At 39.0% G+C, this 27,125-nt stretch overlaps 1 long non-coding RNA gene across 6 annotated transcripts in view; it reads right to left on the bottom strand.

The window, feature by feature from the left end:
* The window catches only part of LOC129658025 (uncharacterized), a 72,130-nt gene extending 49,773 nt beyond the window's left edge, over positions 1-22,357 (bottom strand). For 4 of the 6 annotated variants that reach the window (XR_008717226.1, XR_008717227.1, XR_008717231.1 and 1 more), the window contains exons 1-3: positions 22,185-22,357; positions 21,566-21,672; positions 6,109-6,309 (exon numbers count right to left, since the gene is read on the bottom strand). This is a non-coding gene — a long non-coding RNA (uncharacterized LOC129658025). Of the gene's footprint in view, positions 1-1,352; positions 2,716-5,828; positions 6,310-21,565; positions 21,673-22,184 lie in introns of those variants that run through there. The other 2 variants (XR_008717229.1, XR_008717230.1) reach the window with 2 other exon arrangements.
* Between the last annotated feature and the right edge of the window lie 4,768 nt (positions 22,358-27,125).

The raw sequence follows: 27,125 nt of genomic DNA, 5'->3' as shown, positions 1-27,125 counted from the left end.
ATAGAGGAAAGAAGATGAAATTCATAATTATATAATTATTGGTATTGGTGTCACTAGGAATTGATTATAAAACTATGCATATCTGTAAACTTATCCCAAGTATTTTGAGGGCTGCTTTTACCCCATTTATTATTACTCTGTTCTATTGGAAGTCTAAAGAAAAACTTGTAAATATGCTGAAAAGTGTTTCATCAGTACAACTATCATATTATCTACCAGTAGATTCTTTATATAGTGCTGTATATGCTCTTGCAAAGTAAATGGAAAACTTGGATCATATGAGACCTAATACTATTAGACATAGTACCATTTGCTTTTGTTTCTCCGTTTATATACTAAAATCTTTTTCAAGCCAAGTATTGTGCGTGATGTGCTTCTCATCCCCAACCCACCATATATGTCTGTTAGTTGTAAACACTCTTATCCTTCCATAATGATAGAAATACCTTAACATCAAGGGCACCATAATCAAATAGAGATTTATATTCAAAGAAAACAAAAAATATCTTGTTTGGTTTTGTCTCTATAATCACGCACACAAGATAACAATTTTCCTTAATCTTCCATCTTCATTAAATCTTAGTCTCAATATAAAAAATACTTGCAAACTCCATATGCAGCAACCTCTCTTTTTCTTCTGACCTCAGTCCCTAATCATAAAAGCCACGAAACTTTAACACTGAATTATTTCTTACCATATGGGATCTGAGAATAAGATCAAACCCAACCTAGACAAATGCCATGCAGCAAGTCGACAACTGCTCCTGGAGTCCTGGGCAATGCCTGGGAGAGTGCCTGCCAGGACCTACTGTTTTCAAACGAGTTTCATTTCTCTAACAATTTAAATCTGCCAAGAGAAAACCGAGACAATCAAGCTTTGTGCCAAAAAGCCCCAAGCTTAAGCTAAAGTTGTATCCTCTCTTTAGCCTGCTGATGAGCGAGGGAGCAGGGGGAGAGGAAAGGATAAAGATTCATAATGAGCAGGACAGAGGCTCGGGATACATTTGGAAGGCCACAACAGGACGGTTTCCGGCCCGAATTATGTTACTTGGTGGAGCTTCATATCCAGAGCAGAGAACACCTTCGTCCTTTCTCTTTACAAACTCCCACTACATTTGGGGTTGGATGCTGTCTGGAATATATCTTCTTCCCATCTTATCCCTGCCAGAACTGTTATCAGACAGACATCCTATCAGAGAGGCTGCTCCCTGCTGGTCCAATTTTGGAACACCGTTTTGATGCCAAGGAAAGTTTCCCAAGGAAGACTCAAAATTGCCCTGCTCTCTGTGCTCTGCCTTTTTACTCTTTACATCACCTCAAACTCACCCACAGAAAGGAGGTTTGTCATACTATCACGTGGACTCCAGTTTGTGAGCAGAGGAGAGAAAAGGAGAGGGCTAGTGGTGGCTTCCTAAACTAGAGAGCCATATGCACTAAGAAAGGGTGAGAACCTCCTTTGCCAACTTGGCACCAGCCTTCCTGGCACCTCAGGTTTCAGAAATGAGACCCACTGTTTCCTTCCACAGGTCCAGGTGGTAAAAATCTATAGTTTATCCAAGTAGACACCTTCAATCATAATATCAAAATGACAATAAAAGGAGATAAAAGGTAGTTGTAAATCTACAAATGGGCTACAATATTTTCAGAATCACAAGTTTAATATCTTTGCTGATTTCTATAGTAGATGAAATATAATCTTGTGACTCATAACTGCTCTGGATTCAAATCTCGGCTACTCACCAACTAGATCTGTGACTTTAGACAACCTATAATTTTTCTGAGTTTGGGCTCCATCTTTTTTAAAAAGGAGCATAAATATCTTATCACAGAATAACTGTAAAATGACAAAACATGACATGATTGATTAAAGTACACAGAATTGTTGCAAAGTTATTACTAATAGATGGTAAGCTCTCAGTAAATGACAGCTATTAGTAGTTTTCTATTTGGGATAAAAATATGATATTAAATGATCTAGCTTATTTTGCTCTTAAGATAATCGCTGGAAATATTTTGCTTTTGAAATTCTTTCAGGAGATTTTCTCTCAATAATCTTCAATTAATCCTGGAAAATCCATTACTTACTACATGACATCAGAGTAGAAAAGAGCTTTAAAAAAATCACAGTTGAGAGTGAATTTGAAACAGACTGTGTTGGGAGTAAACTGAGATGACCTTTCTGGAGGATGATTTGGTAATAATACTTGTAAAGCAATCAGAATTCCATTTCTAGAGATGAGTCCAAAAGGCATAATCAAGATACGGCTCTAATGATATGCACTGCAGTTTGCTAAAAGTTAGAAAGCTTGGAATTGACATACATACATTAATATCTGTAAAATTGATAACTGAGAAGCTGATACATAGCACAGGGAACTTTACTTAATGCTCTGAGGTGGCCTAAATGAGAAGGAAATCTAAGAGAGAGGATATATGTATATGTGTAGCTGATTCACTTCACTGATTCACAACAGAAACTAACACAACATTGTAAAGCAAGTATACTCCAATAAAAAATTAAATTTTTAAAAAATTGGAAAGCATGTGTATGCATTCTGAGAAGACAGCTTAAATATATATTTTATAATATATACAGTGAAGCATTAGGTAGCCATTAAAAATATTGTAGAAAAAGCTCCAGGAGATGGTGAAGGACAAGGAAGCTTGGCGTGCTACAGTCCATGGGTTTTCAAAGAGACCAGCTTAGCGACTGAACTACGAAGTAAAACAGCATTTCAGTATCTCCTTCATGTATATATTAATATGCTAATATATATATATTTCCTAAAGAAAAAGTATTAAAAGGATACATGCCAAAAGATTAATATCTTTATAGAAGCACAAATGGTTTATTTGATTTTTATGTTTATCTTTTGCTTTTTTGAGATTTAAATTATGATTTTTTTTTTGCAGAATATGAATTGGTTGGCAATTTTTAAAAATATAAATGAATTTGCTTGAATTCTAATTTTTTCTAGTTCATTGAAAATTTGGACATGTAAATAATAATGTCTGTATACCTAAGTATAAGTCCATGCATACCTACCCACACATTATTTATTCATATTTTCCCCCCACATGCCAGTATATTAATATATAATATATTTACATAAAGAGGCATACTTGTAGTAATAAATGAAAAAGTCCTACTGACTTTTCATTAAAAAATTGTGTATTTCTTCAAATATTCCCTTAAAACCACCAATTTTAAACTCAATTTAAGAAACAGTTTCAGAATATCTTTTCATGTCTCCTCTTTGTGAAGTCTTGAAATGCTGCTGACCTTGCATAATAATTTTTCCCTTACAACATATTAATTATTGTTCTGGCACCTCTGGCCTACTCATGAAATCAATGAAGTGTGAAATGTCTCTGTGCAGAGTAATATTTCATATTTGGTACTTTACGTATTAATTACTTTTCTGTTTTTGCTACATCCAGTCAGAAAAAAAAAAAAAAATCACCTACTTCATTTTGTAGTGAACTGTCAATGAGGAAAACAGAAAAACAGCAAAGGAGTCACATTTGCTGATCTATTGAAAGCCCCTCAGAGAAGAGGTACTTCTAAACCCTTCTGTTGTCACGGCACCTTCTTAAGCAAGTCTGCTGCTTACTAAGGAAGACCCTTCTCATAAGCCATGACTGGCTTTCTTGTGCTTAAAATAACAGATGTGAGGTCTCAGAAACAAGTAATCTAAGTCATATCATTGTTTTGAGCCTGAATTTCACAATAAAATCTAAAATACAAAGTCTTACTCAATGCTAACAAAAGAAGGTACACAGACTGCAATTCAAAAATTTAATACTTTGCCAAGTTATCATCTGCAAAGAGAAAAATATAAGAAGCTAGTGTATTCAAATTCTATTTAGTTGCCATTTCAGCTGCTCAACGGTTAAAATATAAATCAGTTTGACAATCTGAAAGGAGCAATTTTAATCCTGAATTCTAAGAGCTTGTGCATTCTCTCTCTCTCTCCCCTTAATGTCAGTCATTCAGCCTGAACAAAAAAATTCAGGTGTGACATTTCTTGATTCAAGAGCTGTGTTAAGCAGTTATAAAACTGCTGTAATTTACAGCGAAGAATAAAACTAACCTAAGAGACCTCAGCCCCAATTTGCTAAAACTTATTACACCTCATTGGCCACTGAATAGCCAAAAGAAGAAAAAAGAATTAAAAAAACTTATCTGAATAAGAAACTTTACTAGCATTAGCCTAATGAGAAATGATTGGCTTAAAATTGCTCTGGCTACATAGATAGGTTCAGGTTAATACTATTTATGATGTTATGATATCCTATTTCCTGAGTTATATAAAAGCCAAAGCAGTTACTAAAACAATACTAATGAGTCGATAGATGCTTTCAGATGTGTCTGACTCCTGAGTCTAGTTAAATGTCTTAGTACGATGTATTTAGTTCACTACTGAATATCCCAGCTGTTGAATGAATATGTTAAAAATATATATGCACAATTATCTTAAGCTATAGTGACATTGAGACTATAGATATACCAGTTGTGTTCATTTCATTCACCTGTTACTTTACAATGCTATGAGCATGCTGCACAAACCACCAAATGAACAGGCTACCTTAATAACTCTTGTGAACAATACCCCACAGCTCTGCAAAGGAGAATGTTTATCTGGGTTTTGCACCATTTTCAACCCATGTTTTCAAGGAGAATCTGCTGCAGCACTGTGTGTTCCCTTTGGCCAAAATAATATGGGCAATGCTAAAACATGGGCTCAGAGAAGGCATTGGCACCCCACTCCAGTACTTTTGCCTAGAAAATCCCATGGACGGAGGAGCCTGGTAGGCTGCAGTCCATGGGATCGCTAGAGTTGGACACGACTGAGTGACTTCACTTTCACTTTTCACTTTCATGCATTGGAGAAGGAAATGGCAACCCACTCCAGTGTTCTTGCCTGGAGAATCCCAGGGATGGGGAAGCCTGGTGGGCTGCCGTCTATGGGGTCACACAGAGTCGGACACGACTAAAGCGACGCAGCAGCAGCAGCAGCAAGACATGGGCTAAACTCACAGTCAAAATGTCACTATATAAAAGAAAAGTAGCAAGTGGTTGGTTTATGATAAATTAGCATTCTTGGCCCAAAATACGGCTAGTATTCTCAAAAATGAATCCATAATGGTATATTTAGTTAGAAAACTGTGGGGAAATAAGTCACCTAATTGTGTATTAACAGGTATGTAATACACAGTATTTATAGTAAAAACACCAATAGAGGTTGGTATTTAGACTAGAAAAGAAACATAGTCCTAAAGAATGATTTGGATAAGTCACATTTACACCTGTAACAATCAGTCACAATATCACATGATGTCTATATCTGATAACTTTCTAGAATATGGGTCAGATACTAAAAACCATGCATGTGTGTATGCTAAGTCGCTTTAGTCATGTCCAACTCTTTGCAACCCTTTGGACCATAGCACGCCAGGCTCCTCTGTCCTTGGGGATTCTCCAGGCAAGAATACTACAGTGGGTTACCATGCCCTCTTCCACAGAATCTTCCTAATCCAGGGATCAAACCTGTGTCTCTTACGTCTCTTGCATTAGCAAGAGGGTTCTTTACCACTAGCGCTACCTGGAAAGCCCACTAAAAATCATATCTGTGGCTAAAGAGGAAAGAAACATTCAAAGATATTAAATACAGACAAATCTAGCAAATACTTTGGAAAATCTACAAAAATTTTCCTTAAGAAACAGATAAAATAAACAAAGCCAACCCCTCTTTACCTTATCACTAACTCCACCCTCATCACTCAAGAGGTTAGTATGTATTTGCTTTCTATTTTAGGTTGCTTACTCATTTTGCTTTGGCATAGTCAATAAAGCAGAAATAGATGTTTTTCTGGAACTCTCTTGCTTTTTTGATGATCCAGCAGATGTTGGCAATTTTATCTCTGGTTCCTCTGCCTTTTCTAAAACAAGCTTGAACATCTGGAAGTTCACGATTCACATATTGCTGAAGCCTGGCTTGGAGAATTTTGAGCATTACTTTACTAGCGTGTGAGATGAGTGCAATTGTGCGGTAGTTTGAGCATTCTTTGGCATTGCCTTTCTTTGGGATTGGAATGAAAACTGACCTTTTCCAGTCTTGTGGCCACTGCTGAGTTTTCCAAATTTGCTGGCATATTGAGTGCAGCACTTTCACAGCATCATCTTTCAGGATTTGAAAGAGCTCAACTGGAATTCCATCACCTCCACTAGCTTTGTTTGTAGTGATGAGACACACTTGACTTCACATTTCAGGATGTCTGGCTCTTGGAAGGAAAGTTATGACCAACCTAGACAGCATATTAAAAAGCAGAGATATTACTTTTCCAACAAAGGTCTGTCTAGTCAAGGCTAGGGTTTTTCCAGTAGTCATGTATGGATGTGTGAGTTGGACTGTGAAGAAAGCTGAGCACCAAAGAATTGATGCTTTTGAACTGTGGTGTTGGAGAAGACTCTTGAGAGTCCCTTGGACTGCAAGGAGATCCAACCAGTACATCCTAAAGGAGACCAGTCCTGGGTGTTCATTGGAAGGACTGATGCTGAGGCAGAAACTCTGATACTTTGGCCACCTTATGCGAAGAGTTGACTCACTGGAAAAGACCCTGATGCTGGGAGGGATTGGGGGCAGGAGGAGAAGGGGACGACAGAGGATGAAATGGCTGGATGGTATCACCGACTTGATACACATGAGTTTGGGTGAACTCCAGGAGTTGGTGATGGACAGGGAGGCCTGTTGTGCTGCGATTCATGGGGTCACAGAGAGTCGGACACAACTGAGTGACTGAACTGAACTGAACTGAACTCATTTTGCAACTGGTATGTTGGTACAGCTAATTTAATTATGAAAAAATCTGCATGAATATATATATGTATACACACACATATATAAATATGATTTTAAGTAAGTTTAAAAGCAAATCATTTTTTAGTTTGTAGAGTTAAATTGAGTTGATCCAAGAATTATTAAAGAAAATGAGCAACGTATGTTCTGCTTAGAACACAGACAGTGTAATTTCAGAGTAAAATCAGAAGACTAATGAATAGAAAGAGGCCAAAGGTTAACGCTGGGAAGCAGAAATCACTTCTCATAAATTGTTGCCTTATAAAAATAAAAGGCTAACCCTTTTCTTTTGTTCAAGGTATAATTGTCCATCCCTGCTACTACCCATGGCAGTTATATAATACACTACGGCAAGGAAAAAAAATGGAGTTTGGATTTGAATGCCCAAAGATGCAGGCAGTATCATTCAACCAAAGCTTTCAACACTGAAGTGTTTGTATTATTAATACCCTCTGAAATTTACTATAGTGACTAATTTGCCATAGTCACTGGACAGAAATCATGTAGCATGATTTACACTACTACAAAATCTTTACTAACTTGGGCACCATAAATTTGATCATTTAATAATTTAGTGCTAAATCTCTTCTTTTAATGAAAGGAGGGTGATCATGATTATTATTAATGCTATTTTTAGTTAGTTTTAAATTATGCCATAATGATAAAACATTCTACTTAATTTAATATTTCAACTCAAAATTAATTTCCAAAGTCTTTAATTCTAGTCAGTCTGCATAATTACAAGGTATTATAATACACTTGCAATTGAATCTCTAAAGTGCATTGAACAATAGAGAATGTTAAGTGGATATCTTATTTAGATACTGCAGCTTAGAGTTGGTCTTGCTTCTTCAGCACCCCGACAGACAGTGTTCTAATTAAGAAATTAAAAATCTCTTTCATTCTTGAGAAGAAGTAAACAATGGATAAAGTTCTTTATATTATATTCTGGCAAAAACATTTCATAATTTTAAAGTACTGTCATGACTTTTCTTTTTAAAGAAAAGCATGCTTTTTGAAAAATAAACAACAGTTAACACATTACCTCAAAAAGCTCTCTTGTGCCATCTTCCAATTTACAGTATCTGATGAGTGGAAAGTGAATTTTGGCATTTAGTGGAGAGCGGTTGTTCTTTCCCATGTTGACAGGTGTTGCTGTGAAAGCAACTTGCAACTTAAGACCACCATCTACTGGCTCTGCCCAATGCTGCAAAAGCTCTCAGTGTCATAAGCAACTGATTCTAAACGTGCCCCACTGAAAAATCTACACTCTTGCAAAGAATTTACTAAACTGGTCTCTTACTTTCTAATCAATAATTTGTTATTTAATTTCCACATTCCTAAAGGCATTCACCATTCCTCCAGATAAAAACTAGAATCTGTTGTTATATGTTATTATCTATAGTGATTAAGTACAGATTTTTTTTTTTTTCACATAATGAACCTGGTACCGCAGATTCAGACTTGATGTATGCCCTACCATAGACAAAGATACTTGATGTCAGTCAGGATTCTATTTAGAACTAACTAGAAAGATACTTCTTGAACGAGGCCCCTTTATACTAATTCATATTGCCTTTCATTACTTTGGAGGATACTACTGCCAGGAAAAGGATATGAAACTGGAACCTAGGGTTACAACCTTTCCTGAAACCTTTTAACTTACTCTGGTGATTTCCAGAGTGATATAAAAGCCGAGTTAAATATCCTAAGAGCTTCTCTTTTAGCTCTGTTCCTTCTCAATTGAGCTTTTCTGATTTTAAGTTTAGGAACAAGAGATTACATTTGTGAAAGCTTTGTTTTTCAAGTACTATCCCACCTATCCTGAGAAAAGGTTATTCGTTGCTTTCCAAGTCCTTCAAATCATATCACTCATTCATTCAACAAATATTGGTGAAAGGCCCCTAGGCTTTATGGCAGTTAATGGGCCTGCACTGGTAAGTAAAAAACATGATTCCAATGAACGTAATTGAGGATTAAGTATATATTTATTTATATGTTCCCTGGTTCTACAAAAAATACAAATATGCCACTGTAACCAGTTATCTAGTACTGGTTAAAAACAATCTTTTTAAATTTTACAAAATTATGTGTCCTCACCCCCAAGTCCCACCATTTGGAAGATATGCATAGCTAGTGAGGTCATTTTTGATCACAGACAGATTAAATGACCATAAGTCTATTCTGAGGCCTGTTTCTCTCCATAGATCCTGGAAATTTGCATATACCCATGGCGATTTTCTACTTTCTTGAGTGTTCCTAGTATCCAGATTTGAAATCATGCCTCAGCTTTTTTGATTAAAATAGAAGCAGTGAGACAAATTCCATCTTTCCAATACTAAATCTACCAGTTTACCAGTTGTTCTTCAGTCGCTCAGTCAGTTGTGTCTGACCCTTTGTGATCCCATGGACCACAGCACACCAGGCTTCCTGTCCTTCGCTGTCTCCTGGAGTTTACTCAGTGTCCATTGAGTCAGTAATGCCAGTTCACCAGAACCTCTGGTCCCTCTGATCAAAAGCCAGGTCTCTACTGAACCCTTCACATCTCAGCCCTAGGATTCTCAAAAAATTTCCTCCTGCAATTAGAACTCTCTTTAGATTGCATTATCAGTTATCCCATCTCCCTGGGATCATTCTCATTAGCATACAAAGAACCATTAGTCTTGTGTATTATAAAAATCTTAACACTCTGCTCTCTGCTACCCCAGTATTCTACCCCCTTCACAGCAAAATTTCTTTAAAAATTTGTCTATATTCTCTGCCTCTCTTTCCTCACCTCCCATTTGCTTCTTCATCCTGTTCCAGCAGGCTTTCTCCCATCATCCACTGAGCTTGCACATTGAGATCAACAGTCATTCACATGCTTTCTCATCCAGCAGTAACATTTCTGTTCTCATCTTTATATCCCACTCAGGAGCATCAGACCATTCTGTCCTGCAAACTCTCTCTGTTTTTGAATCTAAGATACTTCACTCTGCTCAATTTTCCCCCTGTCCTTCCTGGCCACTCCTTTGCTGTCCCCTTGTTCTCAGATAGAACTATATATTGGAAAACCTCAGAATTTGAATCTGGGGCCCCTTCTCTTCTTTATCTACACCCTCTCACTGGGTGATTTCACTATATTTCTAGTGATTCTGAGGTTTATATCTCTGGCCTTGAACTTTACCTATAATTGACTTTTAGATCTACTTGACCTCTTGATCGTTCCATTTGTATTTCTAATATGCTTGTCATTAACATACTGTGAAATGAAAATATCTCCTGCCATGTCAATAAGCAGGAAATGTCACAGCCATCAGTGATTTCTGGCCTCCCAAAACTGTGATCTAATGGATGCTGTCAGCCCATGGTAACTGCTGAGGAGCTGGGGGAATGCAAGAAGCAGGGTGAACAGGCAAACAGGATTGGCCCAGATAGCTGAGGTGAAAAGAATAAATTCAGTGAGGCCAGGACTTGCACCTTCCCGTACACAGAATGCTAAATACCCTAACTTGATACCTGAACTTTGATGTTCAGACTATCTGCTTCCTTGTTGCAAACTTGTATATAGCCTGACACTCCCTCCTGCCTCTTTGGAGCAGTTTTCTCTGAGCTACTGAGATGCTGTCTCCCTGGTTCAGAGTCCTAAACATTCCAAGCAAATAAAATATTTACTTTCAGGTTGTGATGATATTTTTTAGTAGACAATACCCAAAACAAAACTTCCAAGAGCTTCTATATCGCTCGTGTTTTTTAGACACATCAATACCTAGAACCATAATCTACCTAGTTACTCAAGCAAATATTTAGAAATCCTTTGACTTCCCTGGTGGCTCAGATGGTAAAGCATCTGTCTACAATTCAGGAGACCCAGGTTCAATCCCTGGGTCAGGAAGATCTCCTGGAGAAGGAAATGGTAACCCACTCCAGTACTCTTGCCTGGAAAATCCCACGGACAGAGGAGCCTAGTAGGCTACAGTCCATGGGGTCGCAAAGAGTCGGACATGATTGAGCAACTTCACTGTTCCTTTTCTCTATTTCCTACATCTAATTAATCAGCAAGTTTTGTCTTTCTACTTCTAAAATATCCCCTGAATCCATGAACCCCATCTCTATAGCTACTGTTCTCTCTTTAACATATTGTTTGGCTTCTATTCCTGACATACAACAATTCCTTTAAAACAGAATTGATATCATGCGACTACTCTATTTAAACCTTCCAGATTAACCCCCCCTAACTGGGAGATGGTGAAGGACGGGGAGGCCTGGCGTGCTGCAATCTATGGGACTGCAGAGAGTCAGACACAACTGAGCAATTGAACAACATCCCTGGCTCAGTGTACAGCTCTGTCCTCATCCCTTTGCCCACTCCTTGCCTTCTTAGGTTCTTTAAGCATGCCCAGCTCCTTCTTTTCTTGAAGTTTTTATATTTGCTGGTCCCTTTGCTGGGACACTTGCCTCCCAGATCTTTAGATGGTTTGTTCCTTCTTATCATTCAGATCTTTGTATATGTGTCAATTCCTCAGAGAGGTCTTGTTGCAGTGAAAAGGAAAAAAGAGGAATGAGTTTTTCTTTTCTTTCCTGAGAACAAAGAAGATAACAGGAAGCAGGTCTGATCACTCCTAGTTTTTACTTTGTTTCTAATCTGTAATCTGTAACTAAATTTGCTTTTCTGCCCCCTAACTCTGCTTGAGCAACATTTTACACCTATTATCTGATGACTCTATACTGATTACATCCTGTACCTGGTGTTTACCTTTACAGCACTCTCTCTGCCTACTACCCCTTGTAGTTTTTCTCTTTTTGCATTACAGAAAGAAGGTCACAGCACAATACACAAAAGACAATGGACCCAACTACTGGGCTCCTTGACTGCAAGAAACAAATTACAGGGCTACCTGACACCAGCTTATGACTGTTTTTTAAAGAATGCATGAGGAAGAAAAATATAAGATCCTTACACTTTGGTTCCTTCTCACCGACCCCTGACTGCAAGCCCTCATCTATATAATCCTCCAGATTTCTCATGGAAGGGGAGGCACTGTTCTTGAGGAGCCTGCTGTGTTCCCCCCCTGCCAGCTGAGGATGAAAGCCATCTTTGTTTTTCCTTCAAACTCTGTCCCTGTATTTTTTATTTGGTTTCTGTGGGCAGACAAAATAAAGATTTTAGCCGCAAAATCTTTCTGGAATATTCCATCTACATAAATAGACCTTAATCCTTCTATATCACTTGACTCTTTTATTTTCACCATAGCATTTATTGCTACCTGACATTGTCTTTTTTTTTTTTTTTTTTTTTGATTATGGTCAGTCCCTCTCAGCAGAATGTGTACTCCATGAGAACAAAGAACTTGTCTGCCTTGTTCACCATGGCATTCCTGGGAGATAGAACACAAGGTAGATGCTCAATAAATAGTCATTCTAGTGGCTCAGGCAGTAAAGAATCTGCCTACAATGCAGGAGACCCAGGTTCCATCCCTGGGTATTCTTGCCTGGAGAATCCCATGAACAGAAGAGTCTGGCAGACTAGAATCCATAGGGTCGCAAAGAGTTGGACACGACCGAGCAACTAACACTTTCACTTTCTTTCACTTTCAGAGGTTCAGTAAAGTTCATGGAATTAATGAATAAAGTACTAATTGTTTAATTAACAAGCCTTGATTTTTTCTGTGTATCAGCTCACATTTAGTTAGGCCAAAGCCTGACAACTCTTACTTTATGCTATCTCTTTATTTACCTATTCCTCCTCATTCCTACCACTCTAGCCCAGATCCTTATGACTTAGAATCTTTATTCCCCCTTCCCATCAGTACAGCTGTACTTTGGAGGTCAAATAGTGTAATGGCTACACAAGTTCTTCAGTCGGACTGCCTAGGTTTCAACTGCAACACTACCACTCACTAGTTGTTTGATATTGGATACGTTATTTGGCCAATCTGTGTCTGTTTCCTCATCTGTAAAATAGTGACAATGATGATGACCATCTCATAGACCATTGTGAGGTATCAGTGAATTTCCCATGGTAATCCATGGGAAGCACTGGAGCTGGGAAAGCATTGATAAGTGTTACTTTCTTCTCTGTCCAATTAATATTTCTAAAATATCATTCTTCTTATATCACTTCCTTACCCATCACATGCTAAAACTCGATTAAAAGATTTCAAGGCCTCTTCACTTGAAAGGATGTTCAATATCACTTATTATTAGAGAAATGCAAATTTAAACTACAATGAGATATCACCTCACACCGGTGAAAATGGCCATCACCAAAAAAAAATCTACAAACAGTAAATTCTGGAGAGGGTGTGAAGAAAAAGGAACTCTCCTACTTACCCTGTTGGTGGGAGAGTAAATTGGCATACTATGGAGATCCGTATGGAGATTTCTTAAAAAACTAAAAATGAGCTATGCCATATGATCCAGCAATCCCACTCCTGGGCATATTTCTGGAGAGGACAATAATTCAAAAAGATACATGCACCCCAATGCTCATTGCAACACTCTTTACGATAGCCAAGACATCAAAGCAACAAAAATGTCCATCAACAGAGGAATGAATAAAGAAAATGTGGTGTGTGTGTGTATATATATGAATATTAGCCAGCCATTAAAGAGAACGGAATAATGCCACTTACAGCAACAGGGATGGACCTGGAGATTACCATACTAAGTGGGGCAAGTTAGACAGAGAAAAACAAATACCTCTCACTCATATATGGAATCCAAAAAAATGATCCAAATGACCTTATTTACAGAACAGAAAGAGACTTATAGACTTAGAGGATGAACTTACGGTTACCAGGTGAAATGGTTAGAGAAAGGGAGAGTTAGAGATTTGGGGATTGATATGTACATACTGCTATATTTAAACTAGATTATCAATAAGGACCTACTGTATAGCACAGGGAACTCTGCTCAGTATTCCTTAACAATCTAAATGGGAAAGGAATTTGAAAAAGAATAGACACATGGATATGTATAACTGAATCACTTTGCTGTACGACGGAAACACAACATTGTTAATCAACTATATTACAATATAAAATAAAAGTTTTTAAAAGAAAAAGAAGTTTTAAAAATATTTCAAAGCTTCTTGAATAATTAAGAATGTGGTTTGTCCTTCAAGGCCTTTCTCAATGTGGTCCAGAGGGTTTTCTTTATGTCACTTTCCTTCATTCTATTGTATGAACACTCCCATGCAGGTCAGACTACACACACATTTTATTTCAGCTAAAATTTGCTAATGTTGTCAGTAAATGTTATTGGAGCCAGAATTATCGCTGGACACACACAAAAATGAAAGATACCACCTATACCTTCAAATTCTTCACTTTCCTAAAGCCACTATATCAGTGTTCTTCAGTTGCTAGAAACCCTGAGCCTGCAAAACTTGATAGAAACAAATAATCTTATTGAAAGGAAATGGAGCACCTTACAGAATGCAAGGAAAAGCTGGAAAGAAAAAACAATTGAAACAAAACACCGGACTCAGAATAAGAGCCAAGGTAGGTCCCAATTCCGGAGAAGGCAATGGCACCCCACTCCAGTACTCCTCCCTGGAAAATCCCATGGATGGAGGAGCCTGGTAGGCTGCAATCGCTGAGGGTCCGACATGACTGAGCGACTTCACTTTCACTTTTCACTTTCATGCATTGGACAAGGAAATGGCAACCCACTCCAGTGTTCTTGCCTGGAGAATCCCAGGGACGGGGGAGCCTGGTGGGCTGCCATCTATGGGGTCACACAGAGTCGGACACGACTGAAGTGACTTAGCAGTAGCAGGTCCCAAGTCATAGGAACTAAAAGATAGTATCCTCAGGGTCCTAATACCAGGAAGAGTCAACATCCACAACTTTTCATCCTGAGTCACTCTTCTTTTCAAGAGTCAAATCCCAGGGAAACAATGAATCATGAAACTAGCCTGGCATGCATGCCCACCCCTTCCTTAGATAGGAGAAGCTGGTATTCAGAGAAGGAAAAACAACTCCTAAAACGTATTTGGGGTATTCTTAGAAGAGAAAATCCCAGCAAATTTGGAAAACTCAGCAGTGGCCACAGGACTGGAAAAGGTCAGTTTTCATTCCAATCCCAAAGAAAGGCAATGCCACAGAATGCTCAAACTACTGCACAATTGCACTCATCTCACATGCTAGTAAAGTAATTCTCAAAATTCTCCAAGCCAGGCTTTAGCAATACGTGAACCGTGAACTTCCAGATGTTCAAGCTTGTTTTAGAAAAGGCAGAGGAACAGAAATCAAATTGCCAACATCTGCTGGATCATCAAAAAAGCAAGAGAGTTCCAGAAAAATATATATATATATATTTTGCTTTATTGACTATGCCAAAGCCTTTGACTGTGTGGATCACAACAAACTGTGGAAAATTCTGAAAGAAATGGGAATACCAGACCACCTGACCTGCCTCTTGAGAAACCTATATGCAGGTCAGGAAGCAACAGTTAGAACTGGACATGGAACAACAGACTGGTTCCAAATAGGAAAAGAAGTACACCAAGGCTGTATATTGTCACCCTGCTTATTTAGCTTATATGCAGAGTACATCATGAGAAATGCTGGGCTGGAAGAAGCACAAGCTGGAATCAAGATTGCTGGGAGAAATATCAATAACCTCAGATATTCAGATGACACCACTCTTATGGAAGAAAGTGAAGAAGAACTAAAGCACCTCTTGATGAAAGTAAAAGAGAGGGAAAAGTTGGCTTAAAGCTCAACATTCAGAAAACTAAGATCAAGGCATCCGGTCCCATCACTTCATGGCAAATAGATGGGGAAACAGTGGAAACAGTACCTGACTTTATTTTTTTGGGCTCCAAAATCACTGCAGATGGTGATTGCAGCCATGAAATTAAAAGATGCTTACTCCTTGGAAGGAAAGTTATGACCAACCTAGATAGCATATTCAAAAGCAGAGACATTACTTTGCCAACAAAGGTCCATCTAGTCAAGGCTATGGTTTTTCCTGTGGTCATGTATGGATGTGAGAGTTGGACTGTGAAGAAAGCTGAGCGCCGAAGAATTGATGCTTTTGAACTGTGGTGTTGGAGAAGACTCTTGAGGGTCCCTTGGACTGCAAGGAGATCCAACCAGTCCATCCTAAAGGAGATCAGTCCTGGGTGTTCATTGGAAGGACTGATGTTGAAGCTCAAACTCCAATACTTTGGCCACCTGATGCAAAGAGCTGGCTTATTTGAAAAGTCCCTGATGCTGGGAAAGATTGAAGGCAGGAGGAGAAGGGGACAACAGGGGATGAGATGGTTGGATGGCATCACCGACTCAATGGAGATGAGGTTGAGTAAACTTGGGAGTTGGTAATGGACAGGGAGGCCTGGTGTGCTGTGGTCCATGGGGTTGCAAAGAGTCAGACATGACTGAGCAACTGAACTGATAGAAGAGAAAAAGGTATGCTGGGAAAGCAAAAGCTATTGCTATCCAGTCTAAACATAATAGCCTATATTTGTATAATTCTTTATAAATTGAAGAGTTTTGAATCCCAAATCTCATATAATTCTCACTATTGGAACTCAAAAATAAATTCAGCCTCAATCCAGGATTCATTCACCCTTACCTTAGTTGCCCATTCTTTCCTCCTATCTTTGTTTCCTTGACCTTTATTTCATTTGCTAAGAACTAACCTCTTTTTAGGTACAGTTCAAGCCTTACTGTCTTCCTGGAGCCTTTTCAAGTTGCCCTAGATTTCTATCCTTACTTCTTTCTAGGAACTTCTACAGAGGTTATTTGTACCTGACTTACCCTTGTCTTCTTGCATTGCAATCTGTGTACTTTTATGTAAATGGCCTAAATCACCAAGAAAATGACTCAGCTGTAGCCTATATTGAACCTTGAGAACTTTTCAGTGTATCCCAAGTTGAAAAAGGTCTATGCATATTCACTGGTACTGGCTGTCTGAGAGGTATCTAAAGGAACATATCTTTTATGTCTTTTCTCCTCTTCCACCAAACCCTTATCTCCCACCTGACAGCACCTGAGACTTGGTTTAGGCAGGAAGGTCAGGAGTATTTCCTGTTACCTGAGAAGTCCTGGGTTATCTCTTCTAAGACCTTGCTGGCTAACACCCTGGAAAGTAATGTGGTTCTGAGATAAGCAGATATAAAACAGATTTACCACACATTTTGACATTCATTAACTCATTAGATCATGTAATTTATCCAAGATACTCTCTTAGGCACACAGAGAGGCTCAGAAGCTCTGGCCAGCACTGGGTTCTCAGAGCCAAGACTGGTCATCATTGCAAAGTGATGGCCTGGAGTTGAGACAGCGACAGTGTCATCTTCTAATCTACTATGTAATTAACTTAGTTGTTATGTTTGTACTTAATTGTCTGTTGCTCCAAATAGAACATACACTCCTCAAGATCAGAGGTTTTTATAGCTTGTTCCCTGATGTGTAGCTCAAGTCTCTATAACAGCATCTGGTACAAGGCAGGTGCTCAACACATATTTGTTGAAAGAGTGAATGGATGAGAAATTCAAAAGAACATCCTAAAGTTCAGTAGACTCAGCAACTACAAGGATGGTCTACAGCATCAAGCCCATATGGAGAAGACAACGAAGAGGTGAGGCCAGGAGTGGTTATGTGAGATCTTGGAACCAAGAGGCAGGGTGCAGTTTTTAGGGCCTCTGGTCTTGTTCATCATGGACAAGGATAAGGGATATTGAGCTAACTGACATAATCAATAGCATTTTTTTTTAAGATTTTTTTTTTTTAATGTGGACCATTTTTAAAGTCTATTGAATTTGTTACAATATTGCTTCTGTTACTTCTGTTCTGGTTTTTTGGTCATGAGGCATGTGGGATTATAGCTCCCCAATCAGGGATCGAACCCACACCTCCTGCACTGGAAGGCAAAGTCAACCACTAGACCACCAGGGAAGTCTCCAGTAGCAACTGTTCTGAGTAAACAAAGATGACATTATTGTTCTCCTTTCTAGATGGGGAAATGAAGGAGTCATACTTTCCAGGGCTTCCCTGGTGGCTCAGATGGTAAAGCGTCTGCCTATAATGAGGGAGACCTGGGTTCGATTCCTGGGTCGGAAAGATCCCCTGGAGAAGGCAATGGCAATCCACTCTGGCACTCTTGCCTGGAAAATCCCATGGATGGAGGAGCCTGATAGGCTACAGTCCATGGGGTCATGAAGAGTCGGACACGACTGAGCAACTTCACTTCACTTTCCAGGTTACACAGCAAGAAAATTGCAGGAGAAAATCAACAACCCAGGATTTAGGCAAAATTCAGTTCAATTCAGACAAACATTGAAGAGAGCCAGTTACACGTGCGTTTATAACTCTGGTTCCACCACTCACTCACTATATGACCCAACGCCAGTTATTCATATACTCTAAGCCTCAATTTCTCAATCGTCACATGAGAGTAATGGTAGTACTCTCTAGTATCTCCTAGATCTGTTGGGAGGATTAAATAAGAAAATTTATGCAAAGCACTTGGCTCAGTGCCTAGCACATAGTACAGAAATAATATGCATTACTATTGTAATCATCATCACTAGTATTTCAAATATTTATTGAGAACCTCTCAATACTATAAAGGATGTGAAAAAAGTGAAAGTTGCTCAATCATGTCCTACTCTTTGCAACCCCATGGACTATACAGTCCATAGAATTCTCCAGGCCAGAATTCTGGAGTCGGTAGCCTTTCCCTTCTCCAAGGGATCTTCCCAACCCAGGTATCAAACCCAGGTCTCCTGCATTGCAAGTGGATTCTTTACCAGTAGAGCCACAAGTGAAGCCCAAGAATACTGGAGTGGGTAGCCTATCCCTTCCCCAGAGGATCTTCCCAACTCAGGGATCAAATTGGGGTCTCCTGCATTGCAGGCAGATTCTTTACCAACTGAGCTATCAGGGAATACTCCTACTGCTGCTGGTAAGTTGCTTCAGTCGTGTCCAGCTCCGTGTGACCCCATAGAAGGCAGCCCACCAGGCTCCCCCGTCCCTGGGATTCTCCAGGCAAGAACACTGGAGTGGGTTGCCATTTCCTTCTCCAATGCATGAAAGTGAAAAGTGAAAGGGAAGTTGCTCAGTCGTGTCTGACTCTTAGCGACCCCATGGACTGCAGCCCACCAGGCTCTTCCATCCATGGGATTTTCCAGGCAAGAGTGCTGGAGTGGGGTGCCATTGCCTTCTCTATCAGGGAATACTAAGGATATAAATATCAAGAGGATTCAATTTTCAGCTTTCAAGTATCTGACAGTCTAGATCTCAAGCAGATACATTAAAAACAATGAGATATAAATAGTAATGATAAGACCAAAAAACACAGGGAAAACACCACTGTCATGCCCTGAGAGGTCCAGAAGTCTTCCTAGCAGAAATAACTGGACACACATCCCATAGGATTATCTAGGAGTTTTTCAGGCAAAGAAATATGAACAGGATATTATCATCAAAGAGAATGGTATGAACAAAGACATACACACAGGGTGATTATAAGCAGTTTTTGAGAGATGAGTGAAGAGATAGAAATGGGGTCATTCAGGGCCTTGTACGTTAGGAAATTTGAACCTTGTTCTTTTGGCACTGGGCATGAATAGGGTGTGTTTAAGAGATAATACAGTGTGGTCAGATGTCCATTGGCTAGATCCCTGGCAGCTGAGTAGAAGACGAATTTAAAGAGTACAAGAATAGGAATAGGGATTTCAGTTGGAGTGTTATTGCAAGAGTCCAAGTGGGAGACAATAAGGGACAAAATAAGGCAGTGGACTGGGAGACGTCAAAGAAAAATCCCTAGAACTGGTTAACTGGAAAGGGTTCAGGTTGAAGCTGGTAGGGGAGATAGCCATGGGGTATCCAAAAAATGGAAACAAAAGAAAGGGAAGCTTCTGCCAGCCAAATTTCTCTCAGAAAAGCTTGCAGATAAATCAGTCCAGGATATCTGGCGAGACAAGAGTTCACTCTTAGCTGTTCTCACGGTGTCATATGCCTGTCTCTTTCTTCATGATGGTTGTGGCTATGTTTTTGAGAACTTACCAGCCTCCATTGACTCTTACTGTCTTTTTAGTCAACTTTTTCACTTTAAATATATTCTCCTTACAAGCAAGAACAAAATCGAAGGAGCAAGATTTTCCAGCAGAAGCAAGAAAATTGGAAGTCAACGTTTTAATTAATTATTATAAAATGGATTAGATGCCCTAACTCTTAGTTTCTATAGCTGATAAATGGGAATAGAAAAATCAATGCCTTCCCTTCCTACAAACAATTGAGTAAGACATTGAAGGGATTTTAGCAAAAGACAAAAAAAGTAATAAAATATTCTAGTCCTTTTTAAACCTATCTAATGTATTGTCAAGGTGATTAAGCATTGGTTTAAGGTCTCCTCTCCCTATGCTGGAAGGTTCTTAAACATAATTAAATTAACAAGCATTTGCTAGTATCAAACAGAATGCCAGACTTACTGTAAATATAACATATTACTACAGCATACCCTTTTAAGTCCTAAATCACCTAGCTTTGAGGATCTCCTCACTTTTACTTAAATCCTTTCACTTCTCCTTTCCATTAGTTTTCAAACATCTCAATTTTATAATCCTTGTCCACAGTAAACTAGAATCTTAGTATATTTTCGCAATTTGAGATTGTGATTGCACACTTAGATTTCAGGAGAATCTGCTATCTTTATGCAAACATCAAATACAAATTCTAAATCAGTAAAACGTATAAACATCAATGTAACTTTGCAAAGTCTATATCTTATTCATTTTATGGTATACATGACAAAAGAGAAGCTGATTATATTTTAATTAAATGAAGGAGTTAAGTATTATCTTACTAAGACAAAGTCTCTGTCTGGTAGACTATCATTCCTAAAATGATACTCAACTTGTAGAAGAATATTGTTTCCCTTTCTTATGATAGAATTCATTCAAACTCTTCATCTTCTCTCCCCACGACAAACATTTATCTTCCTCAGACATCTCCATCAGGAAACTATACACTGTGACAATTGTATGCAGGGACAGAACTTGATCTCTATCTTTTCCAAATGATGAGGGATACAGATGAGACTATATATCGACTTGACAATGTGTGTGTACTATACAACAATGAGCACTGGACAGAAGAAACCTACAGAAATCTCCGTGAGGAGGGAATATTAGAATGCTGCTGTTGTTCAGTTGCTAGGTCATGTCCAGCACTTTGTGACCTCATGGACTACAGCACACCAGGCTCCCCTGTCCTTCACTGTCTCCCGGAGTTTGCTCAAATTCGTGTCCATTGAGTCAGTGATGCTATCTAACCACCTCATTGGAAAAGATGCTGATGTTGGGAAAGATTGAAGGCAAAGGAAGAAAAGGGCAGCAGAGGATGAGTATTAGAATATAATTACTTAAATCTAGCATGCAGAAGGCAATGGCACCCCACTCTAGTACTCTTGCCTGGAAAATCCCATGGGCGGAGGAGCCTGGTAGGCTGCAGTCCATGGGGTCGCTAAGAGTCAGACACGACTTCACTTTCACTTTCACTTTTCACTTTTCACTTTCCTGCATTGGAGAAGGAAATGGCAACCCACTCCGGTGTTCTTGCCTGGAGAATCCCAGGGACGGGGGAGCCTAGTGGGCTGCCATCTATGGGGTCACACAGAGTCGGACACGACTAAAGTGACTTAGCAGCACTTAAATCTAGCAACAAAATTCTTCAAAGTAACTATTATCTACCCTGAAGGTAGCTACTTACAGATTCTATTTCTTTCAAACCATCAACAATTAGGCCCTGCAGTAGTACCAAGTATTCATCATAGGTCCTAGTTTTCAGTCCTTAGGAAATTAACATATAGCTTTTTCCTAGAAAGGGAAATAAAAGGGAAATAAACTATGTTAAGTTTCTTCTATGTACTGGGCTGCAGATTAAATACTTTCATTAATATTACATAAAGCTGTGACCACTAAGAGAACAATCATCTCAAATGTGTTGCTCAAGGCTATATCCAGAGCTGAGTAGTGCCAAACACATAGTAGATGTCCAATAACATTCAGAGCTAAGATGGATGGGTACTTATTATTTTCTGTGCACTGTTCTAAGCACTAATTCATTTGATTCTCACAACCATGCTATACAGTAGGTATTGTACCCATTTTACAGATGAGAAAACTGAGGGTAAGAGAAGTTAAGTAACTTGCCCAAAGTTACATAGGTAGCAGAGCTGGGATGCAAACCTGTCCCCCATATTTCCTCACTATGTTAAACTTACCACATGAACAAATCAACATTGTTTCCTTCAGGAACTGGGACTGTTTATATTGATATAGTTCTGAGATTGATGCAAATATACTTTTTCCAAAGTTGTGGCGCTTACCTTCTATTACACAGATCAAGCAATAAGTTTCCTCTCTTGCTTTGTAAATCCCAGGTAAAAGCTCTTTCTCCCGCACTTCACCTCTTGTTCTTCACAGCTCAGTACTAATCATCAGCCCATAATGCAGTGTAGAATTGCCAACACCATCCCGATGATGTAGTTATTTCCAATTGGCACTTGGGAGCAGTGAGGATAGGAGGCATTACTCATAGCCAAGAGTACAGATGTTTCTAATTGCTTTCCATTACCAAGAATAACAGCTGTTTACATCTATCAGCAAATAATTCACAAGAGCTCCAGACTATTAAGATAACACACCCCACCTGGTCACCATCACAAGTTGTCAAGGCCAAGATAGAGGCTGCCAGAAACCCCTTCTGCATCTCTGTTCATCAACTGACAGCATGTGTCACCTTCAGATATCCTTATGCTACCCCACAAGCTCTGGCTTCTTGGTGGCCTGACACATCAAATGGACATATGGATTCTTCATGGCTTTGCAGTAAATGTTTTATGGTTATCTTGCAGCCAAGGGCAGCTGACACGGAGGAGCAGGGGACTTGCAAATAGCCTGATGAAAGAATTTTTGCACTTTTTTTTTTTTTTTTTTTCACAGAAGAGGAGGAAGTGTTCTGCTTAGAGGAGTTTCGCAGCTGCAATGTACTTAACTTCCTTTAATGCGCCAACACATTGCATTGGGTGGCAGATTATACAGTCAATAGCATCCCGGGGACCTGGTCACGTGCTTGGAAATAATACCCCCAAATGGACAGACAGTGTTAACAGTTCAGTGAACTTTATGACATAGTTTTATTGGGCACAAAAGAATACAATATTACAACACATCATAGATATTTGGAGTTAAAAACACCAATAGTACCTCCTTGCCAATGCAACATTGATCCATACTACATGGGGTTTTATTGTTGTTGTTTATTTCCTTTTCCAGCCTAGTTTAAAGTGACTCAGGCAATTGGTCTCTACTATTTTTTCTTTCCCATGGAGACTCTATCAGTGTCTCAATACAACTTGGTTTCCAGCTACCTCTGAATTTATATCTAAAATTGTCTTTCCATACATTCAAATACATATTTTTTTAACCCATGGGGTTTTCAACCTACAAAAATAAGAATATCAGCTATTGAGTTGGCCAAAAAGTTCATTCAAGTTTTTCCATAAGATGTTATAGAAAAATTCAACCAACTTTTAGGCCAACCCAATATTTAAAGCTACATGACACCCAGGTGGCTCAGTGGTAAAGAATCTTCCTGCCAAGCAGGAGATGTGAGTTTGATTCCTGGGTCGGGAAGACCCCCTGGAGAAGGAAATGGCAATCCACTCCAGTATTCTTACCTGAGAAATCCCATGGACAGAGAAGCCTAGTGGGTTATAGTCCATGGGGTCACAAAGAGTTGGACACGACTGAGCAACTAAACTACAACAGATTATCTACAAAACTATGTAAACTGAAAAATTTCCTTTTGGCTGTGATATTTTGCCTCTAGAGCTATTATTCCTCCCTTCCTTGTATTTGTATGCCACTGTCCCATCACAAGGTGAAATCTCTGGAGTCCTTTGAAACTGAGATGGTTTCCAATTGCTTCAACCAACAGAATATGCCAGAAGTGATAGTTGGCCAGTTCTGGGCCTCATTTTTAAGAGGACTGGCAGTTTCTGCTCCCCTTATCTTGAAACTCTTGCTCTGAGGGAAGTACCATGGAAGAACCCTTATGATCCTGAGACTCCCATGCTGGAAGGAAGCCTAGGGTAGCTATGTGGAGGGGTTGTAAGGAGAGAAGATGCTAACAGCCTCCTCTAGGCTGTTCCAGACACCCCAGTCCAGGTGCCAGACACATGAGCAAATGAACAACTTGGGCATGCCAGGATCTCAACCATTCCAAACAATTCTAGCTGTTTAAGCCATCCTGGTTAAGGCTCTAAATACCATGGAGTAAAGACAGACTGTCCTTCAATTACTGACCTACAGAATTATAAGCATAATAATTTTTTACCATTTTGCCATACAGTACCTGATTAGGGTCATGAGGAAAAGCGTGTGATAGAGGATGAGACAGTTGGATGGCATCATCAACTCAATGGACATGAGTTTGAGCAAACTCCGGGAGATAGTGAAAGAGAGGGAGGCCTGGTATGCTGCAGTCCGTGGGGGTCACAAAAAGTCGGACACAACTGAGTCACTGAACAACAACTGCCATGCATTACCATATGTAAAATAGATAGCCAGTGGGAATTTGCTGTATGGCTCAGGGAGCTCAGGCTGGTGCTCTGTGATAGCCTAGCGGAGTGGGAGGGAGGTTCACGAGGGAGGGGACATATGTGTATCTATGGCTGGTTCATACTGATGTATGGCAGAAACCAACACAAAACTGTAAAGCAGTTATCCTTCAACTAAAAATAAACAAATTTTTAAAAATGTTACACAGCAGCTGGCAGCTAGAAATGGAACACATCCCACTCCACTTGCCATGAATCTCTGATACTTCAACATCATTCCACAACACAGATGACACAACCTGTAAGAGAGAAGTCTTTCTCTGAAATCATAGGTCCTATAATAAACATCATGTAAAATATCATGTATGAAACGAGTTGCCAGTCCAGGTTCGATGCACGATACTGGATGCTTGGGGCTGGTGCACTGGGACGACCCAGAGGGATGGTATGGGGAGGGAGGGGGGAGGAGGGTTCAAGATGGGGAACACATGTATACCTGTGGCAGATTCATTTTGATGTGTGGCAAAACTAATACAATTATGTAAAGTTTAAAAATAAAATAAAATTTAAAAAATAGAAAAAAATAAAATAAACATCATTGTAGTTTCTAATCCAAAGAAACAAGAAGAAAGGTAAGTGCTCAAAATGCACCATACTCCTTTTTTCATTGAATCCATGTCTCACTCCATTATCAGTGAGGGCTTTATTCTACTATTTTGCCCATAAAATAAGCAGTTATGTATTTTAGGTTTCTGCCACTGCATGGGTTATCAATTCAAATCACTGCACTTCACTTTCCGATCTAAATATATATCCAACAGGCTGGATTGAATTAGAATAAAATCATCACTTCTTTCCAGGAAATTTGGTACTTTAATAAAACTCCAACAAATTTTGGAAACTGTACAGATTCTCTTTTGACGACATAAGTTATAAGTCTGTAGTTGCTATTAGGAAATGGAGAAGGAAATGGCAACCCACTCCAGTACTCTTGCCTAGAGAATCCCATGGACAGAGGAGCCTGGAGGGCTGCTGTCCATAGGGTCGCACACAGTCGGGCACAACTTAAGCGACTTAGCATGCATGCATGCATTGGAGAGGGAAATGGCAACCCACTCCTATATTCTTGTCTGGAGAATCCCAGGGACGGAGGAGCCTGGTGGGCTGCCATCTATGGGGCTGCACAGAGTTGGATACAACTAAAGCGACTTAGCAGCAGCAGCTATTAGGAAAAGTACTAGTTTTGAAGCCTTAGGTAGTGCTTGTACTGTTTACAGAGATGTTGCTTTTATGATACAAATGTGTATATATAGCATAAATTATATACTTAAGTGTGTATATACACTGCTGCTCCTGCTGCTAAGTCACATCAGTCATGTTGTGTTTACACACACACACACACACACACACACACACATATATAAGCTTGGTGAGGAATAGTATAATATATATTAAAAAATGGATAGCATTCTTCCAGTCACTTTATATCTGCTTAAGAGTCATAAAAAGCTCACTGCATTAGAACATAGATACTTTGGATTTTCCAGCCTCCTGACCTCATCCGCTACCTAATTCTCAAAAGACTGGCATGACATTTTGAGTTTGCTTTCATTTCTAAAATTTATTTTTATAATATAGTCTTCCTATATTTTCTTACCTTCCTTATTGATTGCATATTAACCAAATGGACTTATATGGCCTAAATCCTATTTCACAGCATTCTTGGTAAGAAATTTAACATCTAAATATTACTAAAATAATATTTTTTCTTTTTTTAGTCTAATTTTGTAGCTAAATTAGGAAACAGCCAGCTACTTCCCTCTTAATAATAACTTTATATGTTAAAGTACTAATATTAACTCACTCTCGAAGTTGAAAAGGAATATTTCCCCTAATTAAATTCAATTATTTAGCAATAGCCTAAGTTTTATTAAATTATCAAGAAATTACACCATTTGGTGTGGAGAAGGAAACATTTTTTCTCTTTACAGAGAAAAATTCAGTCCTTAATTATTCATGAATATAGCTCCATTTAGAGGAATAAAAGATTCTTTATATAATTATTTAATGCTACATTGAGAGACCTTCAAAGCTATCTAAGATATATAGTTACTTTGCTGCTGCTGCTAAGTCGCTTCTGTCGTGTCCGACTCTGTGCAACCCCATGGACAGCAGCCCACCAGGCTCCTCTGTCCACAGGGTTCTCCAGGCAAGAATACTGGAGTAGGTTGCCATGTCCTTCTCCAATAGTCATTTCAGTTTTTCTTTTAAAATTGCAAAATGGTCCAATGTATTATTCATATTGGAGTAAAACACAGAGCCTTCACTCACCAACAGCCCAATCTTGAGTACAATGAAAAATTATTTAAAGATAACCTTGGATGGGATTAAAAGTAGAGAAAGGTCAGCATCCTTGACCTTCATCATTCACTTTCTCATAACTTTTTGCTCAGTCTCTCATCCGCATTAAAGTGATCTGTAAGGATCTAATGGAATCAGAGTTTTCATTTCTGACATGGACTTTGTAAATGCCTGAAATGATACTATAAATGTTATTGATTACTCTGTTGATACATGAAGGCAGCTTTGAGTTGGTATCATAGATTTAAAAAAAAATTATCTTGAAATGATTTTAAACTCCCTAGGAGTTTCAAAAACAATACAAAGAGTCCCTTGAACCTTCCACTCAGATTTACTGATGTTCCA

The sequence above is a fragment of the Bubalus kerabau genome, chromosome 7 (assembly GCF_029407905.1).
Source record: "Bubalus kerabau isolate K-KA32 ecotype Philippines breed swamp buffalo chromosome 7, PCC_UOA_SB_1v2, whole genome shotgun sequence".
NCBI classification, from domain to species: domain Eukaryota; kingdom Metazoa; phylum Chordata; class Mammalia; order Artiodactyla; family Bovidae; genus Bubalus; species Bubalus kerabau.
Note: the sequence above shows the minus strand (reverse complement) of the source record. Positions and strands in the feature narration are given on the sequence as shown.